Genomic DNA, 18,717 nt, shown 5'->3' on the forward strand with positions numbered 1-18,717 from the left:
CGTTCATTACCCCCATTTGTGTCCTGTGGCGTCATGCCCAACGTAGCAACTAGAGCAATAAATGACTTCCTGCTCCTAAGGTCACCAAACAAGAATATTCTCCCCAGGGGTCATTAAATGGCTTTGTGTTCCTCTCCTAAATTGTTCCATCAGTGAGCCAGGATGGCAGAAGACTTGATTTTTTTAAATTTTATTTTTGATGCTCCTCTAGGCTCCAGACTCACTGGAGACATCCTGACATATAATGCTTTGCCCAGCACAATGTGGTGCCCTTTACCTAGTAAAAGGGTGAGTCCCATAAAGGTGCTGCCTTCCCTCCAGAACAAACAACGGAAATGCATCAGGAGAGCTCAACTGCAGACAGAATGCACATCATGAAGCAGGAGCCACCCTGGGATTCCTCAGATGAAAGCCGATTTCAATGAACATTGTGTTTCAAAGCCTACTTCCTCTTGCTCAGTAAGAGCTGCAGAAGGAACATCCCACTTGCGTCTGCTGACACAAAAGAATGCTGTGGCTGGGCGATCTTATCGAGCCTTCCTGTGCCACAGCAACAGAGCTCCAGTTGTGTCTTGCAAGAATTGGTCATTGTTTCATGGGGACGACTGACTCCTTTGGGTGGGATCTGATGGCATCTCGTAGAGTTGAGGTGGGTGGTGCTGGGAGGTCAGCCAGCCACGTGACCTGGCTTGCTGGCTTCTCGGAAGTCAGATAGAAGAGCAAACTTCACCCAGTTTGCTGGATGCCGAACAGTTAAACATTTTAAGTTTAACTATTAAAATATGTATATTCTGTTTCTTTGATAATATTTTCAACTGTACAAGTTAAGAACAAAAACTAGAAATGACGTCCAGGGTTTTTCTGTCTGTAGAAGCCGTTTATTGTTGTCATTTAACCAACAGTTGTTTGATTCTGACGAAACTGAAAAAAATGAAGTAGTGTTTTGAATATATAAATTTAACTCTTTATCTCTGGAGAATGTAGATGCTAATATGTAAACATTTTAGTCTTGATGATGTCAGTCTCAAAAATACATATTTGCTTCATGAAGATGAAACTCCAGTTTACAATCATCACATTTATACATAATAGTGTAAGTTAATAACATCGGCTTAATTACATTTGGCTAATTCTAGATAATTGTCTCCTTTTCCTTAAAAGTTCATGGCCTTTTCCAGAGGGGTTGATGGTTACCTGTTCAGTTATATGGAGAGTAGAATTTGAATTTTCTTTTCTCTCCTCTTTCCCTTCCTAAAGGTCTGCTGCAGTAATGAATATATATAAAAATATGTATAACTGTCAGTAAGACATGTCAAGGAAAATGGGGGACAATGAGTTTCCTAAAGGAACTTAAAAAAATTTCAGATTCAGGGGATACATGTGTAAGTTTATCACATGGATGTATTGTGTGATGCTGAGGTTTGGGCTTCTATTTGAACCATCACCCAAATAGTGAACATAGTATTCAACAGGTAGCTTTTAAACCCTTACTTCCTCACCTCCACCTTTTGGAGAGCCCAGTGTCTTTGTATTCATTTTTATGTCCACGTATACTCAATATTTATCTCCCGCTTATAAGTGAGAACATGCAATATTTAATTTTCTGTTTCTGCACTAATTCACTTCGTTTAATGGCCTCCAGCTGCAGCCACATCTCTGCAAAGGACATGATTCCATTCATTTTTATGGCTGCATAGTGTTCCGTGGTGTATACATACCACATTTTCTTTATCCAGTCCACCATTAGTGGACACCAAAGTTGAACCCACGTCTTTGCTATTGTGACTAGTGCTGTCATAAACATATGCTTGCAGGTGTCTTTCGGTGGAACAATTATTTTCCTTTGGGTATATATCCAGGAATGGGATTGCTGGGTCAAACGGTAGTTCTATTTTTAGTTTAAAGGAACATTTTAAATCCCTCTTTCCCATATTTCCATATAGTACTTTCTAAAGTGCTGTTTGTTCCATATATTCTGATATTCAGAAAAATAAAATTATTTTCCTTTAACTTTGTACAAGGTTCTAAGCATCAAGATATTCCCAAAGTACCATCTCTGTTCCTAATATACATTTAAAAATTATCACATGTAATTAAGTTATGTGTAAATGTTTCTGCCCTCAATGAACTGTGAGCACCTTGAAGAAGGGAGCCAGACCACATTCATCTTCCTGTCTCCAATGTTGACAACAATATCTTGCACATAGAAGTGCTTAGTGAATATTTATTGATAGATGGGTGGATGGATGGGTGGACAGATGGATGAATGGATGGCTATGCTGTAGCCTAGCACATTTACAAATAGGATTTAATTCAGGCTGTCCACGTGGTCCTTGGCATGACTATACCTGTTAATCCTCTGGGCATTTATTATCCCACTCTTTTTTTTTTTTCTTTTTTTTGAGATGGGGTTTTGCTCTTGTTGCACAGGCTGGAGTACAGTGGCATTATCTCAGCTCACTGCAACCTCCACCTCCTGGTTTCAAGCAATTCTCTTGCCTCAGCCTCCTGAGTAGCTGAGATTACAGGCACGTGCTCTCACAGCCGGCTAATTATTTTTTCTTTGAGATGGAGTCTCGCTCTACAATGGCGAGATCTCGGCTCACTGCAACCTCCGCCTCCCGAGTTCAAGCACTTCTTATGCCTCAGCCTCTAGAGTAGCTGGGATTACAGTCACCCACCACCATGCCTGGCTAATATTTTTTTTTTATCTTTGTAGAGATGGGGTTTCATTATGTTGGCCAGGCTGGTCTTGAGCTCCTAACCTCAGGTGATCTGTCTACCTTGGCCTCCCAAAGTGCTGGGATTACAGGCATGAGCCACTAAGACACACCCAAATTTTATATTTTTAGTAGAGATAGGGTTTCACCATGTTGGCCAAGCTGGTCTTGAACTCCTGACCTCAGTTGATCCATCTGCCTCAACCCCCCAAAGTGCTAGGATTACAAGCGTAAGCCACTGTGCCTAGCCTATTAGCCCACTCTTAATTACACAGAAAGCAGGTATTTTCGAGATCACCTTGTCCAATTCCTTCAGTTTACAGTTGAGGGAATGAGATTCAGAGAAAGAATTTGATTTATCCATAGTCACATAGCTTATAATTAAATGGCAGCTGCTGGTTAACATCAAGATCTCTTGATTTTTAGTCAAATGCCAACTACATGATGTTGCTTTCCATGACTCATATTTGGAGGTTTTCAGGCACCCTGTGGAGCAATCTGTCCCTCCTGGTCATCTGGGGCAATGGGGGAGCAAATGGGGCTAGAACAAAACTGGGTCAAAGGAGAAACTATGGGGCTGCTGAATTCACATGCCAATGGTACTGAGGAAAGGTAAGAACAAGAATGACTCACGGTTATTCAGGCTGATGTCATTCCATGACTCCCTCAGAAGATGCCACACTGAAAATTCAGCAGATGGTTTCCCACTCCTTCCCTAGGTTTCCTGGCTAACCTCCTGAGATGGTGCCATCCAGCCCAACTCCACTTACCAAGATCTCTGTTTTATGCAAAGTCCAGCCTTTGGAAACCCTTTCCAAAGAAGCGTTTTTCCCCTCCACTTAAAGGTGAGGCTGATGCAATGATACTATCTCTAGACCTTCCTGATATAAGGAAATGTTCCTAATGCATCACTTCTGATGGTCGGCATTTTGGTTTCTCTGGATTATGCCCAGTCACAATGTATCTAAATACATGTGATGGATCTATACTTAACCAGAATGTTGTTCATTAAGAATTTAACCTTGAGCCAGACACTGTGGCTCATGCCTGTAATCCCAGCACTTTGAGAGGCCAAGGTGGGCAGATCAGGAAGACAGGAGTCTGAGATCAGCCTGGCCAACATAGTGAAACACTGTCTCTACTGAAAATACAAAAAATTAGCCTGGTGTGGTGGCAGGCGCCTGTAATTCCAGCTACCTGGGAGGCTGAGGCAGGAGAATCGCTTGAACCTGGGAGGCAGAGGTTTCAGTGAGCTAAGATCATGCCATTGCACTCCAGTCTGGGTGACCGTGTGAGATTCTGTCTCAAAAAAAAAAAAAAAAGAATTTAACCTTATAAACTATTTTAGAATGAGCAAATAACAGCGTAGAAAAATCTCAAAATAATTATACTGAGTGAAAGAAGCCAGGCCAAAAAAAAGAGTACATACTGTATGATTCTGTTTATATAAAACTCTAGAAAATGCAAACTAATCTAGAGGGGAAAAAAAGCAGCAGTGGTTGCCTGGGGAGGTGGGGAAGGAGTGGAAAGGACAGAGGGATAGAAAGGATAGAAAGGGGAACAAGCAAACTCTCGAGGGTGATGAATGTGTTCACTGTCTTGATTAGGGGATCTGCATGTGTCAAAACTTATGCTGTACAACTTAAATATGTGCAGTTTATTGTGTGTCAATTTTACCTTAAAAATCTGTTTTTCTTAAAGAATGTAACCTTTTAACATTCAACCAAAATACTGTATTTGCCAGGTTTCAATAGAGAAGCAAGTATGTATGTATATATATCTCATATAGTTACGGGGATTTGACATTACATAACCTTGTGGTGTGGTGTGGTTAAGTCATGTCTATAAAGCCATTGTCTTCACATCTGACGAGGGAGCTTGAATTCCAATGACAGGTTGTCAGGAAAGGAAGATGGATATAAAGTGGGAAAGAACCAGAGCAGGTTGGATCCCCAGACACAGTGGGAGCTCAGAAGGACGGACTGAAACTTGCATTAGTTCTGAATGCCTCTAACCTTGGTTGTATAAAGCCCTTCAGAGGCAAAGCTCTTCATTACAGAGCTCAGCACAGGTGTGTACCTGGCCTAGGAGTTGGAGAAGCTTCAGGAGGATCCATCCAGGGGAAGGTGGAACGGTTGCAGGCCCAGCTGCTGGCTCCTTCAAGAGGTGATCCAGCAGCAAAGAGACGGAAATGAGCTAGCAAATGGCTGCTTCTTTACTTCCCTCTCCAAATTTTGCCTGAGAATCTCTCCTGTGGTTCACCCTAACCAGAAACACATGGAAAAGGAAATTCTGGGAAACTGAGTTGAGTCTAGTCGGGTTCGCTCTTTACAAAGCCACCCCTTGACAGCTTGGCCTCCTACCTATGTCCTTAAATCAAATCTAATTTCCAATTAAAGATGATAACAAAGTCATGCCTGCCTCTAACATGATACATCTGTCCCAAGTACAACCAAAACGCACTTTTCCTTCAGAGAGAATTCAACGTTCTTCTTTTTTTATTTTGAGTGATATCCATTTTTCTTTTAACAGATTCACACCAGATTCTCACTTCCCCTTTGCTATCCTACAACTTATATATTGATATATTAAGTTAAATAGTATTAACACATTTTATGTTAGATGATGAGGAAATGAGACAGAAGACAAGCACAAAACAATTGGTTAAAGAAATATATACACATGCATTTATATGTATGTTTGCACACAGTCATATAAAAATAAGGAAGAAGTTCTCATAACTATTACAGTACTTGTAGCTGTCACTGGTCACGTGGCCATAGCTGGTATTTAGAACTACATTCTTCCACTATCTATTCATGCTCCCTTTTTTTCAGTAAGGACTTCAACTGGTCATGGGTTCCTGCCTGGTAGTATAAACCAAATTTTTGTTCCTGAACGTTCTAGGCTATTAGCAGTCTTGCTAAACTGAATGGATGTAGTTTTCTATTCTCCTTAATCATGGGATATGGAAGTACTAAGAGGAAACCTAGAACTTTAGCTTTCGAGACATATTCCTCCTGATTCTCTTTGTGTAGAAGCAGCCTAGATTTGATCACTGCCTTCTTTGTTGATTCCCCAGTGGTATGAGTCAAAGTGGTCAGGTGGCACTCCAGATCAACCAAGTCATCATATGTCCCCTGGCAGAAGGACTCTTCCTTTTGGAACTAAAATCTCTGCCACCTGAGCCTGATGTCACAGGGACTGGAAGCAATAGTTTAGTTTATTAGTGGATTGCTTGGGCTAATAGTGAAAGGTTCCTGTCCTATTTCCACCCCTTGATTCCCATACACATGAGTTCTGGCTAAGGAAGAAACAGAAATATATGTTGGATGCTGATCTAGAGCATACTTTGCATCCTAAAGGACCATACATGAGTCTCCAAAAGAACATTCCACCATTCTATCAAGCCAGCTGCTTCAGGGTGATGGGGAACATGGTAAGATCAGTGGATTGCATGAGTCCTCATTTGCTGTGACACAAATTCCTTGGTCAAAAGTGATGCTGTGTGAAATACCATGAGAGTGAATAAGTTACTCTGTACATGGTCTTTGTAGTGGTTTTAGCAGGAGCACGTGGGCAGGGAAGTCAAATGTATATGCACAATAATTGTCTGTTCCAGTAAGAGCAAAACGCTGCCACTTCCATGAGGGAAGTGATCTAATGTAATCAGCCTAGTAGCTGGGAATGGTGCCATGTCAGAGGTTCACTGTTGATCTCTGCTGTTAACAGATTAGGCACTCAGTGCTGGCTACAGATAGATAGGCCTTGATAAGTAGATACAGTCCATGTTGATAAGCCCACGCATAACTGCCTTTTTTGCCACCATTGCCATTTTTTGTTTTTCATTTTCCAGTTGGGTAATGACAGGAGCTGGTTGGGAAGGAAGGTGACAAATGTCCACAGAATGGCTCATCCTATTCACCTGATGAATAAAACCCTCCTCTGTTGAGTTTACTCTTTGGTGAGCGTTCACATGAAACACAAATATTTTTACGTACTAGGCCCATTTGGAGAGGTCCATCACCTACCTTTTCACCCAATTTCCTTGTCACCAATTTCTCAATCATATTCCTTCCAAATCTCTGACCATCCAACCAAATTGTCCATGAATTAGTGTTGACTTGTACTGCTGGACATTTATTCTTTGAAGCAAAATGAATGACCAGGTACATTGCTTTCAGTTGTGCAAACGAGGCCCAAGATTTTTATCTCTTTATCGGCTGGCCATATGAAGCTCTCCAAGAGATCGTAGGTGTAAGCTGAGAATAAGAAGGCAATGTAGCAGGAGTAAGGGCCACGGACTTGTAGGCCACTTGCTTATGCAACGTATTTGTGCTTTCAGACCTTGTTGAGGCCCAACTTTGTGTCTACCATTTCCATTTGATCAGAGAGTCCTGCTGTGCATACTCAACTTTTATGGCCTGGTGACTCAGATGACACTAGTAATGGGCAGCTCAGGTCATATGGTAACTTCGTAGCCCATAGTCAAACATTCAGTCTCTCCCAAGGGCCAGTAGTAACACAAAAGCTATTTCATAAAAAGAGGAATAATTACCTATAAAGAATGGCAGGGCTTTCTTCCAAAATCCTAACGGTCTGGTCTGTGATCCACCTATAAGAGCCTGGCAAAGGCTTTAAACAGCATTTCTACCTGTTACTGACATTTCAAGCACCATTGGCTCTTCTTGATCATGTGGTCTAAGTGGCAGAGCTGTTTGCACAGCAGTCTGGACTTATGGAACCTTCTCTTGTTCTGGGTAGGGTGCCTCAATGTGCCTCAGACCAGGTATTTCTGGGGTTTATTTCCTGCCCTTGGTGTGCAAATGTCTTACCACTATATCTAGAGCAGTTAGTACTTTTTAATTACCAGAGAAGGAATCAGAAAAGCTGAAGGAGGATCCATGGGCAGATGAAATAGCTGCAAGCCTGGCCACTGCCCACACCAAGGAGGTAAGCCAGCAGATAAGCCACAGTGTGTGGAGGATGGCTAAAATGTGGCTGCTGCTTCCCCTCCACCCTCCTGTGTCCCTCAAGAACCTCTCCCCATAGCTCACCTTACCCAGAAAGATATAAGAACAGGAATTCTGGGAAACGTAGTTTATCCTAGCCATGCTGACACATTACACATTTCATATAAAACTTATGGTCTATTATTATAGGATGAAGAATCCAGTTAAAAAAAAAAAAGAGTAGATGGCCTATCTTGGCATGATCCTGTTTCTTGAAGAATTCATCTGACAAAATTTTTTCTTACCTATAAGGCTTTGATTCCATAGAACTTGTGTGTTTGTTCTGGCCCTGGGGAGATGATCAATAGAGAGCTGTTTCCAGAAACATATTATTTTTTAATAAATAAATTCTTAACAGTGTGAAAATATGTTCACGGTTTGAGTGTATTATTTATCAATTGCTTTTCCAGAGAGACTAAAATTTGCTTAGGTTTGAGGGTTTTTTTAAATATTTAATCTTCAAAGAATTAGCATTTACTTTTAAGTTAAAAAATGTGCTGTGTGTAAGCAGCAGTGTGATATACTTTTGCATTGTAGTGAAAAGAACATCTCAACATTTGCTCCCCAGTCTTCTTGGAATACAGTTCATTGCAGTGCTGTAGGTGACCATTGTGTTTTCAGAATTGATTGTCCTGGAAGTGCAGGGCATCCCAAGGTGTGGACCTGTTCCTCTGCAGAAAGCACTACTTTTCCTTTGTTTCTTTGTTTTGTTTCTGTAAAGCATCTAAGAGAAAGCTGATGTCAACTTTTGTCTCATAATGCACCAGTCGAGTTTCTCTCAGAAAACGGTAAGATCATTGCTCTCTGCAAGAAAAGAGGGTGTTTGTAAGGAGTGTGTGACAAGCTTTACAGTGACTTGAAGGACAGAATTCACAACAGAGAGCAGCTAAAGGAGGAGAAAGTACACGTGAGACTAAAGGGAAGGTGATTTGCAAATCCGCCCTTCCTTATCTCAAACCAGCGCATGATTTCCCAATGAAGCCATTTGTCCACCCTACAGTGCTGCTGTTTCTAAAAATTCGTACCACAGAATAACAACTGTCAACACCTGCCTCAGACACAGGAGTAGGGAAGACTGCAAGTGGGAAAGAGACTTAAACACACCAACCATTTTAAGAATAAATCACTCATATCAGCTGATTTGCTGAATTAAAGGATTTTTTTAAGTATGTGTCATTCTTTGACATAGTATTGGCTGAATAATCATTTAACACATGTCATTGGTGGATGAATTAAGTAAGAAAGGTGTCATGTTGGCTCTTCATACAGATATTTGGCAAGTAATTGGTACTATGCTAAAGGGATTCTGATTTTTTTTTCCCCTGCCATTTTGATCTTTCAAGTTTTAAAATAGCAAATAACACTGATCCTTAGGGTTGGTGCATGTTAGAATCACAATGGACAGAGACCCTGAAAAACCATACAAAAGAGGGAGGAACAGAACAGAATGGAAAAAAGTCATGGAAATTTTCCACCCGTGGATGGGACACACCCTCATGCAAACAAAGGTTTGGGGTGAAGACTGTATTTTAGAAAAATGTGATAAATCACTTGCTAAGCCCTGAGGAGATGAACAGTGGTTCTTTTTATTTTTTTTTAATTCTCCAAAATTCAGTCTCACATGCTGAGCAGTTGAAGGGAAAGGCCTTTTGTCATATCTGTTCCCAAACATCTATTTCCTTTCTGGAGCCTCTGAAGTTTGAGTTGCTGTCACAGTGAAGGGCTCTCTTGTATCAGCCACTCTGATTCTGCACCCTTGCCCTAACTATGTCCTGACTAGGTTGTCCCCCACAGCTAACTGGCCAGCTCTGACAAGAGGTTCTTGGCCCAGGAGGAGCCATCAGGCCACTTTTCTGGGCTACTTCTGTGTCTCCAGCTCTGTAGTTTGCTCTGCGTCACTCAGCAGCAGATGGAGAGGAAGATGCACCCCCTTGTGAGCTCTCTTCCTTGCCTTCATCTCAGGGTGCTCTGTAATAAGGAGGGAAGTGGCTGAGGTCCCCTCAGCTGCATCTTGCTTCCTTCCCCAGTGCCTCTTTGAACCACTTTGTCAAAAACAACAACAAAACAAAACAAAAACAAAAAGGTTCTTGTGTTCACGATACTAAAACAAAATTGCTTATGCTCTGGTGCTTGAGATTAAGCACTCAAAAAATGTCAAAGTTGGTCTCAAAAATTTGGCTGTGGTTCATGGGATCCGCTACATTTTTCTTTAAAATGACATAACCCATCTCCTCCATTTTACTTTTGCATTTGACTTTCCAACTTCCATGCCAAGGAACAGCATGTGGTTTACTTGTGGTCACATGTTCTATGTTACTTTGGTGCTTTACAACTTTCAAAGAGCTTTTAAACGAAGGTGATATCATCAGATCTTCAGATAACCCTGTGATGTGGGTAGGGTTGATGGATACTCTATCATCATTTCCCATATGGGGAAAGAAGAGTAAATAAATTACACCACATGGACGAGGTCACCCTGCACTTCAGAGGTGGAACCAGATTCCAGCAGAAGCATTGAATTTCTAGACATGTTTTCATGTGTTTTTTATCTTTTCCATCACACCAAGTCACCTTTGTGAAGGAAAATTGCAGGCATCTCCCTCATTCAACATTTTTCGTGTTAAATATCCACTAAATTATAGCCACAATGTGGTACTCTTAGTAGCTACTCTGGTTTCAGGACAACATTTTCCAAATTTCCATAATTTTTCTACTACTTTATCATTTTCTTCTTTACTCAGAATTCCATACTTAACATTCACAACAACAACACCCTCTTTTATCTTTCTTCTTTTTTCCCTCTCTCTGTTTTTTTTTTCTCTCTTTGTCTCTCCTTTTTTTTCTCTCTGCCTTTCTCTCTCTCCCCATCTCCTTTTTGTGTGTTTGCTTTTAGTTTTGTTTTAGAGACAGGGTCTTGCTATGTTGCCCAGGCTGGTCTCAAATTCCTGGGCTCAAGCAATCCATCTGGCTCAGCCTCCCAAAATGCTGGATTATACCAGTATGAGCCATCATGCCCAGCCTGGTTTTGTTTGTTGATTGCATACTGAAAGTGACACACGACTGGAATATAAGAAAGTTAAGTCGGATATTATAATTTCACATAACCTCTATGAGTCTCTGTTATTTTATCTGTAAAATTATTTTTTGTAAAATAATGATTTTCTACACAAGTGAAGAAGAGAGAGAGGAAAATGGGATGTTTGTGCTAATCAAAAATAATATATGGTTAAAAAAATTGAGGGCTACCTAATTTGTAGGTTTTCTTAAGTAATAGAGGATAGGATCAAATCTAGGTATTCTGTCTACAAGTCAAATATTTAGTAAGTTGCTGGGTGCAATGACTTGCACCTGGAGAGGCTGAGGCAGGAGTATCACTTAAGTCCAGGAGTTTGAGGCTGCAGTGAGCTATGATTACTCCACTGCACTCCAGCCTGGGTGACAGAGCAAGACTCCATCTCTAAAACAAAACAAAACAAAAACAAAACAAAACAAAAAACAATTATTTAGTGATTTTATTTTTTAGTGACTTTGTTAGCCTTACCAATAAGTTATTTTTCATATGAAATGCCAAGACAGGATATACAAAATTTAGGAAAGAAAGAAGCCAGAATTTTAACAGGATACTCTTGTCTTCACTGTTATTAATATCAGATAATTTCTCACATTGACGGCATTTTTCTTAGAAATTCTAACAGTCAACAAAAAGACAACAATAAGCAAAAGAGGATATGAGAGGTTTTTTCTAGCATTCTAATTTTCTGGATCTCTTTGTCAAGCTAAGCATTATGAGCTGATGGGAATGTTTAAGTTCTGACTGGAAATGAGTTGCATTTAGATATGATATACAAAGGTTTTTCCTAGAATAACATTTTTATTTAGCTAAAAAGCTATAGCTCCATAGACTTGTGTGCTCCGAACACAGCTGCATAATTAGTAATCATCATTAATCATTTCTACTTCTGTACTTTTATCAGCAACAAAATTATAGCAACCTATATTTTTAGTAAATTTTAATTGCAAGTTTAATTCGATATTTATTTATCACTTTAAGAAGCAGTTTGCTGAACTGATTACACAAATTTAAAATGATGTTTCTGAAGATAGAAATAAAACTTTCCACCAGGAATAAACAGGCTTTTCAAAAGAAGAATATCTGCCTCTTGGCAAAAAAAAAAAAAAAAAGTTTTTTAGGATTTTTCCACCTTTAATGTGAAAATGAGTATTCCTATGAGATGGCTTTAGACTACCTATTAGAAAATGCATATCAAGTAAGTAAGAGATGTATAATTTATAGAGTTGATTGCTTTAAGCAGAGAAGCTTAAAAAGGAGTTTTTGCAACTCAGGTTGTTCTCAAGAGGCAAGCATATGCTAATTATTCAGAATTGAAACCTGCCTGTGAAATACACAACAAAAAGGAAAAGAAACTTAGAGAAATATTTGAAAAGTAAAAATGTTTTACCACTCTTGGAAAAATTTTGTTTCTTTTCTGTAGGAAGGAATCAGATAGTTGTTAATACTCATGAAAACTGTATTAGATAGTGAGGCTTGAACAGTTGAGGTTTTCACATGAGACTGTGCACTGATGTTTTGTGATGCCGTGCCAGGATCTCCAAGCTTTCTTAGGTGGACAGTAGAATGGATGTGTCAACAGAGGCTGAGAAAGGTTCTCTCAGCCAGGTTTAAGACATGAAAGACAAAGTGGCTTTTTTCATTTACAAAATTGAGCCACGGGTAGACTCAAGAACAAAAGCCTAACAAGGAGGATGAATACATAGAATTATCACTGTCAGACTTACATTATGTTCAGAATAATTGGATTACAAAAGTCAAGTCATGTTGTTGATAGACGGAGTATGTGAGGAAACTGTCCTAGGAAGGCCCATGCCAAATGCCCTGAAATGGAAATCTGAGACCTGTTAATACAAAAGTGCCCTGAATGTTGTAACTGGCAGGGTGAAGGCAAGGGGACAGGGCAGTCTCTAAAGCAACTAAAACCCTTTGATCACATGCAAGGACTGGTGATTTGAAAAAACAAACCACCAAAAAAGAGTACAGACAAATGTCATAGCAAACCAAATGGAACATGATATGCTAAGCTCTACACTCCTATTAGAACAGGGAGTTCCAAGGAGAGATACCCTGACTTTTAAATAGTCTGCAGACACAAGCAATGCATTCTTCACAGTCATCTTATTTCCTGGTTTTTTTGGTTTTGTTTTTGACTTTTAGTATTTATTTTGATGTCTTTGAAAGAGATACTTTTTTTTCCAATTTAAAAAGAAAGAGACATGGTCCTCAAGAGTGGGATAACATATAGCAGAATCCTGTATAAATGAATTAGCTACTAGCTATGAGCAGCAACTTGGATGAATCTTAAAAACATAACATAGGACAAAAAACACATGACACAAGACTATGTATAATATAGTACCACCTATAGAAAGGTCAAAGCAGGTAAAATTAAACAGTATATTGCCAGGAATCCATTAAAAGGTAGTAAAGTTATAAAGAAAAACAAGGAACAGGTACCATAAATTTCAGGATTTAATTTTTCCTGGTGGGGAGGAGGAGATGTTTTCAGAGGGCGCAAAGGTGTCAATTACTGGCAGTGTTTTTTTATGTAATGCCACGGAGGCTGAGTATTCATTTTATTATTATTCTTTATACTGATTATAAATGTTGTCATCCAATTCTTTAAATGTATGATGTATAAGTTTGTTTTCTCAAAAAAGATGAGTCAAATTTTATTTCTTTTCTTGAAATCCAAGTATCCCTAACTTCTGAGGGTAGCCTTTATCCAGAGATACCTGTGAAGAAAACCAAGATGCAGAGTCTCCAGATCCATAGACAATGCTGCCAAAGAGTAAATAAGATAAAATAAAAATCAGAAAAAATTCTTGGTTGGACTATTTTTTTTTAAGTCGACATCCATATATGTGAACTGACACTCAAGACCTTTTCATCTGAAACCCAATCTGTCTTTCTACGCAGATGATGTCCCAGAACTCCCCAGTGGGACCTTTTCCCTTGTTAGATGTGATTCCCTGTGCAAGTCTTACATTTCCCATGTTTGTGCTGTGATTATCTCATTCCATTTACCTGAATTTCCCACCCTCTTGCTGACCGACCATCCTGGTTTGACCTTTTCTGGGAAGCCACCTCAATAACCTTTGTCTGATGTGCTCTGGTTGCCTTTCTTGAGCTCTCAACAACTGCCAATTTAATTCTCCTAGCAGTTAACCTTGTGTGCTCTGTAACAACTGCATTTTCACCAACTAGACGCCTTTCCCCCCTAGGCAGAAAGCTTGACTTTATTTTCTGTCTTCCCTTGCAGGTAGATGTGATTGAGATCTATCTACCAGAAGCATATGCCTTGTGGAAGCCTGGTCCTAACACCTGCCACCAAATCCTTCAAACACTTTTTCTGCTCTCCTAAGTGTTGCTTATGGGAGATCCAGTGAAGGGCTTCAGAGCCCTAGAGACTTGCTGAGTCATATGAGAGGTCAGCAAACTTTTCCTGTAAAGGGTCAGATAATAAGCATTTTAAGCTTTGTAGACTGTAGAAAGTCTCTTTCTTATCCCCCTCATCCTCTTCTTTCTCCTTCAGCTTCTTTCCTTTAAAAATGCGCAAAACCAGCTGGGCACAGTGGCTTACACCTGTAATCCCAGCACTTTGAGAGGCCAAGGTGGGCAGACCACGAGGTCAGGAGATGGAGACCATCCTGGCCAATATGGTGAAATCACATCTCTACTAAAAATACAAAAATTAGCTGGGTGTGGTGGCAAGTGCCTGTAATCTCAGCTATTCGGGAGGCTGAGGCAGGAGACTCGCTTGAACCCAGGAGGTGGAAGTTGCAGTGAGCCAAGATTGCTCATGCCTATAATCCCAGCATTTTGAGAGACCAAGGCAGACAGATCACTTGAGGTCAGGAGTTTGAGACCAGCCTGGCCAGACGGAGACTCCATCTTAAAAAAAAAATGTACAAAACCTTTCTTCTTTTCCAAAATCTGGCTAGATTTGACATGGGAGCTGTAGTGTGCTGACTCCTACACGAGAAAAAAAGATCTGGAGTTTCAAAATGATGATGTAAAGCAGAGGCCCTCCTCCCCATACCCATTCTCTGCAACTGACACTTGGATTACTTTTCTTTTAGTGTTTGTCTTTCTCCGAACTATAGATGTATGGCTGACTTCCTGAAGTCAAATATAATAAAGAGGTAGACAACCATTTGGCAAATTTGAACCAAGCAGAGCTCTGATGTAAAGAATGTAGGACCCATTCACCCCCAATTAGTCCCTTCGCTGAAAGGTTGCTTACACCAGATACATCTTATTTACTTTGTTTAGTCCATGTCTAGGGAGCCATTATGATCAAGCCAATCTGCCCAAGCCAGAGCAGCCTTCTTTAGAATCAAAGCTTTAGGCTGGGCGTGGTGGCTCACGCCTGTAATCCCAGCATTTCGAGAGACCAAGGCAGACAGATCACCTGAGGTCGGGAGTTTGAGACCAGCCTAGCCAACATGGTGAAATCCCATCTCTACTAAAAATACAAAAATTAGCCAGGCATGGTGGTGGGCCCCTGTAATCCCAGCTACTCAGGAGGCTGAGGCAGGGGAATTACTTGAACCCGGAGGTGGAGGTTGTAGTAGCTGAGATGGCGCCACTGCACTCCAGCCTTGACAACAGAGCGGGACTCCACCTCAAAAAAAACCAAGAATCAAAGCATTAAAATCCAGCAGAAGTAATTTCCAAGTGGGAGGGAGGAGGATCAAGAGGAGAATCTGCAAAAGTAAAACAGGAAGAAGAATGTGTGCTACATGGCACAAAATGAATCTGCAAAGCCACTGGGAACTGCAGGTATGTCTGACTCATAATATTAATGCTTTGCCTAGGACTCCCAATCTCCTCCTTTTTTTGATTTTCTGAAAGAAGCCACATCTGTGAAGTGTTTTCCTTTGTTTATATTTTCAGTACCTACTGATGGCTGGAACTCACTGGAGTCAGCATGTCCAGGCAGCCGTGGTAGCAAGTCAGAGTAATGTGATGAAATGCTTCAGGAGAAAAATATTCCTTCACTGCCTGGTTCACTCAGGTACCTTGCCAGGGTGCTGTAGCTCTTATGTGAAGAAAGTACCCATCACCTCGTTCAAGGTCTTTCCCCCTAAAAGAGCATATTCATTTGACACCGAGTAACTTGCTATTTTTTTTTTTTCTATGCTGACATTTGTTTTGTTCCTTGAAGCTGCAGGTTCAAACTCAAGTGGTTTTTTTCTTTCTATAACACACTCAATCTTCAGTAACTTACTCACATGCCAAGCTTGAGAAACACAAAAGGAATACCAATGCCAAGCAGAAAGTCAACAGATGCTCGCTCTTGTTCTTGTAACATACTTCTAGAACCAAAGGAATGGGGTCTCATTTTAATTGTGATGTAAAAAGTCGAAGAAAAGAGAATTAGCTTTCTATAGTTCATTTAGAAGAAAGGTCTCTGAAATTGCATTCATATATATATCCTTTCACTGGAGTAAGCCATATAATAATCTTCATTCTCAGCGACCTCAATGTACATCACAAGTGATTTATTTATCTGAGAGTTTCGACTCTACCTGCCTTTGTTAATTATTTGGTTAGCTAATGTCAATAAGGCATTCATAGCTCCTTTGCTAGCTCTTCCAGGGAACCAAAATTTCACTCGGGCCTGTGATATTGTAACTGTGGGCCTTTATTAAGAAACAATGGAAAATCCAACTGAATAAAAACTGATCTCCTCTATGGCTGCCCTGATAGAAGGGGCTCAGAAGCAACAGTCTTCATGGTGTCCACACTCAGCCAGAACAATGGACGCTCCACATGTGAGTCTAATGCCTCCAAGAACCACAGATGAGTGTTCCAGGGATAGGGAGAGTGGAAGAAATTTCACATCCTACAGATGAATGTACATTGGTCTAGTGTGTTTAGGGCAGGACACCTTGACCCAAAGGTATTGAGTGGAATACACTTTATGTTTAATCTCCTAGCACCTTTTTTTTCTAATGCAATTATTTGAAATATAACTCAATAGAAAGGCATGACCCTCCTGCAAGTGTCTTGAAATGCTTATTTCACAGGAAGGTTTCTGCTTATTTGTTTAATTTTTAAGGATTTGTAGCTTGATTTCTCCCCCCAAAATGGATGAAAGGATGAGTAGTGTTAAATTTTGAATATCTTGAGAAGATGTGGCCCTTGTTAAATTTTGTTTGGGAGAATACATAGAAAGTTACTGTGAAACAATCATATTCTTAGAAAGCTTCTCATTTAAGACTCAATTGGGTCAGCACTGAGGTTATTCTGAGAGCTGAATTCATTTGCTCTGCCTCTGAATCACAGATCTGACATGTTATTTTAGAAGTTCTTGGTCTTTTTTAAAAAAATGACAGGCATATGGAATAGTTAATAATTCAGTAAGTAAAATATGCTTATATCTGCAAACAACAGAGATGAAAAAAGATGCCCTATTTTTACTGTTAATCTTTCTAAGAGTTTTAAAAATGCAAACCCAAACTTGACATAGAAAAAGTACGAAAGATCTTGGCCCTTAAATTTTCTCTGCTGTTCTCATTGCCATGCAATGCTTTAATTTTCCTTGAGATGAAACCACTTAGATCTTAGCTTTAGATCATTGTGTCCTATACTACAGGATCTATAGAATTTTTAAAGGGACAAACATTCTTGGGAAAATGTGGTTTCTGTGAAATATAGTCATACAAATAATGGCTATTCCTACATTATTTCTGTTAATTTTTTGTTCATATTACATTAATTATATTCTTATAATTATTTCAGTATTCCTACTTTTTTTCTTTTTCCTTTTTTTTTTTTTTTTTTTTTGAGATGGAGTCTCACTCTGTCACCCAGGCTGGAGTACAGTGGCACAATCTCAGCACACTGCAACCTCTGCCTCCTGGGTTCAAGCAAGTCTCCTGCCTCAGCCTCTTGAGTAGCTGGGATTACAGGTGCCAGCCACCACGCCTGGCTGATTTTTGTATTTTCAGTAGAGGCCAGTTTTCACCATATTGGCCAGGCTGGTCTTGAACTCCTGGCCTCAAATGATCTGCCCACCTAGGCCTCCCGAGATGCTGAGATTACAAGTGTGAGTCACCATGCCAGGCCCTATTTATTTCTTTAAATTTGTCTGACTTAAGATAAATTTAAGATGATTATCTTATAAATGAAACTAATGTCTTTCATGAATGAGTAGATGCAAACCAGATCTGATATCACTTAAGGAGACATGAGGAGGACTTAACTAGTCACTAATAGTTTCTCTATTTATTTTCTACAATTCCTTGCAATGATATTTCAGTTTATATTTAGAAAATAGCTACCAAACTATAAAAATTGCCTCACAGTCCATAAAACAATATGCCACCTTCAAGCTAAAGATGAATACTTTTTTTTTAGAGCATGAAAAGTTCTATTCTTTGGGTTACTATTCCATCTGTCCATAACTTTACAGAAAATTACCTACCAGGAGCTTAAACTTTAGCAGATCATATGTGAAGTCATGCATAAATTCATGGAAAAAAAAGGAAGCCCTTCTTGCTGACAGATTTTGCTGTGAGTAGTGGGATAGGGGCAGTCCTTTTCCTCCTGGGGCCTTGGTTTCCTTAGCCTTGAATCTTCTTTTTCCTATTTTTGCATGGCTGCCTTCCTCTTGTCTTGTGATCTCAGCTTAAAGGTCACCTTAGCGTGATCTTTCAAAGTAGGAGCCTTATTATCTAATTGTCTCTGTAGCACCCAATCTCAGTTTAAGGTGCCCTGTAATTGTCTACATAGCACTTATCATGAGCTGATACTCTTGGGTTGTGTTTGTTTAATGTCAACCTCCTTGTAGTTGCAGAGCACCAACTCTGTCTTATTTGTTCTGTAATCTGGCACCTAGAGCGGTGTTTGGCAGGTCTTACGAGTTGAACTGTGCCTCCCAAAAGATATGTTGATGTTCTGA

General features: G+C 39.9%; 1 long non-coding RNA gene across 1 annotated transcript; it reads left to right on the forward strand.

The window, feature by feature from the left end:
- Nucleotides 1–542: 542 nt before the first annotated feature.
- LOC135268295 (uncharacterized) lies at nucleotides 543–14,299 on the forward strand. Its single transcript, XR_010336549.1, has 3 exons — nucleotides 543–649; nucleotides 9,513–9,738; nucleotides 14,068–14,299. It is a non-coding gene; the product is annotated as an uncharacterized LOC135268295 (long non-coding RNA).
- The last annotated feature ends 4,418 nt before the right edge of the window (nucleotides 14,300–18,717 follow it).

This window comes from Aotus nancymaae, unplaced genomic scaffold (assembly GCF_030222135.1).
Source record: "Aotus nancymaae isolate 86718 unplaced genomic scaffold, 86718_ANA_hifiasm-v0.15.2.pri h1tg000040l, whole genome shotgun sequence".
In the NCBI taxonomy this organism is placed as follows: domain Eukaryota; kingdom Metazoa; phylum Chordata; class Mammalia; order Primates; family Aotidae; genus Aotus; species Aotus nancymaae.